The 2674-nt window shown below is 56.5% G+C and overlaps 1 protein-coding gene across 1 annotated transcript in view; it reads right to left on the reverse strand.

The window, feature by feature from the left end:
* Positions 1 to 2674, reverse strand: part of fbxl16 (F-box and leucine-rich repeat protein 16) — a 103995-nt gene that overhangs the window by 80218 nt on the left and 21103 nt on the right. The window lies entirely within an intron of this gene.

A 2674-nucleotide genomic window follows, 5' to 3' on the forward strand; every position in this document is an offset into this window, starting at 1 on the left:
GGGAGGGGGTCCCTTGTCCTGTCCGGCATTGTGACACTTAGAATTATTGTCCGAGTGTCAAATTGATGCCCAACAGATTTACTTTCACAAGCAGAGCATTATGGCTGGCCTTAATGCTCCACTTGATATATAAATTAAATTTTTTTAGAATATGCTTTTGGTTTGTTTCAGATGTAATGGACACGGGGACGGAAAACAAAGAAGATAACAAAGCAGAAAAGTGAGAGAAGAGTTAAAATGTAAAGAAGGAGAAAGGAATAGAGGAGAGAGAGAGGTATAAAGAGAACACAAATCAACATCATTGAAGTCTGCCTCTAGACCTGCGGAAAGAGAAAAAAAAAAGACAAAACCAAGAAACCACAACAACAAACAACTTATATAATGATAGTTGTAATGTCATTAGAAAGTATTTTATACAGTGCATGGTAATACAATATATATTTGATGGCCACCACAACCCAACTGAGTGTGTATCTGATAAACACCTGAATCTAAACACCTGTGTGAGCATGCTTATCACTATAAGGTTTCTCCATAAAATTGTTCAATAGTGGATGTGGGGACCCATAAACCCATCCCCACAGGACACGAAGGTAACACAGGGAAGACTGGAACCACAGACACACAGCAGCCCCCAAGCCCAGAACTCCGGTAGTCCCCCAACAGGGACACCCGCACCCCCCAGAGAGAGAAGCAAAGGGAAGCCCTGGGCGATCCCCAGCAACCACAATGCAGAAACCCCCAGGAGGCCATAGTGACGAGTCAACAGGCCCCACCGGCAACCCGCCCCTCCAGAGTGGATCCGGCCATGGACACCGAGTCCCGAGGTCATACCATCCCCCAACAGAGGCCCGACAGACCCAGGGCACCCAGGCACCCGCAGGCAGCCACCAGGGCAGGCTTGCACATACCCCACCACCCAGCCCCAGCTGCTGAGAGCTGCCAATGCACCGGCGGCAGGGGGGCCCACCACCGGAGGGGAGCACGACCCACCAAATGGGGGGCCAAAACTGGTCCAAGAGAGGGGGGTCACCCAAAAACCAACCTGAGACAAACAGGCACACAGAGACAGCCCGACAGAGCCTTTGTTGGACCGTCCATGCGCCCCACCTGCCCAACAGTGACCGCAAGCCGGCCCCAGGCCGGGGGCCAGAGCAGCAGGGAGCAGCAGCCGAGGAAGGCTGGCCCAGTGCACCAATGCATCCCTAAAGCCCCACACCACAGGCCCGGAGAAGCCCCGGCATGCCACCCATGCACCCCCCCCACACACACACACACACAGCACCCTGCACTGTGAATGTCACATCAGGCCGACCAGCCAGCACTCCGTCGAAGTGAAGCCACGCCCCCAACCGCTGTCACGCACTACCAACGACCACACACACACAACCATAGCTGACCTCCCGCCAGAACCCAGCAGCCACCCCAGCCAAAGGGCTGGCCATCAGAACCAGGAACCCCGATCAAAGGATCCAAACAATCCAGGGAGAAACGGAGCACCAGCCCCACCCCCAATCGCCCCAAAGGCCCAATACCCACCCACAGCCCAGACCCCAACCAGGCAGCCTACCCCCTCCTCCCTGCCCCCGAACCCAAATGTCAGACAGAGAATGAGGGTTTAAGAAAAACTGGAAGACCCAACTCCTCCCTCCCCCCACCCAATTAAGATGTTGATGCATGTTGTTATATAGTGCGTTTAAAATGGGGGGGATGAGGTGGCGACTGGCACAGACCCACCCCCTCCCCAGAGAGCAGGCAGTGCCCGTTCACCTCCCCAACCCTTGCCCAGAACCCTAAATGTCTACGTGCTACATATGAGAGTGGGCACAGGTCCCGGAGGTGAAAATGATTACATATCCCACCCCCTATATGCCACCATGTGCCCACTCCAGACCCTATATATGCATGTGTCGTGAGAATGTTATATGCGAGTGTCTAGGTTGTTTGATAAAATTGAGGCCCAGGTCTCCATGAACCACAGAGATGGAGGATCCTCCCCGCAGCTTAGTAGTGCACCTGAACCCCAAGGCCCTGCTTGAGTGGTGGTGTGATAGAGTGGGTGGAGGAAGACGTCTGGATGGGGAGGAACAACTGAGGTGGCAATGCCCTCCCAGGGGGCCAGCTCCCCCACTGACCCCAATAGGCACCCCCATTCTCCGAGATCCACCAGGGGAGGGAGGCTCCAGTGTATCCATCCAGGAGCAGGAGGCAGCCGCACCACCAGAGACGCAGGCCACGGACCAACATATAGCCCTGAGGACCGACCAGAACCCAGGCCAGCGACCCAAGCCCCCCCGAGATTGTCCAGCCCCCCAACCCGATCCCCAGCTCAACGCCCAGCCCCCCAACCAAAGAAGCCACCAAACTCCAACAGCGACAATCAGCCAGGAGTGCCCGAACAGCCACAGACAGCGCACCACGATGACCGAGAGCACACCCCCACCCCCACAAAAGGACCGACCAGTCCACCACAGCAACACCCACAATGAGAGTACCCCATGCAAGGGAGGGGACACGCCTAACACGCCCAGACACCCCCGGGCCAGCAGTGCAGAGCCACCCGAGCAAAAGCCCTCCCACCCACAGCCCCCCACAGCCCTGAACCCCAGCCACACACCAGACCGCAGCCACAGCCAGCAGGAAGACACCCAGGCTGAGTCCACCCCCCCCCCCC

This window comes from Nematolebias whitei, chromosome 15 (genome assembly GCF_014905685.2).
Source record: "Nematolebias whitei isolate Nwh7 chromosome 15, NemWhi1, whole genome shotgun sequence".
NCBI classification, from domain to species: domain Eukaryota; kingdom Metazoa; phylum Chordata; class Actinopteri; order Cyprinodontiformes; family Rivulidae; genus Nematolebias; species Nematolebias whitei.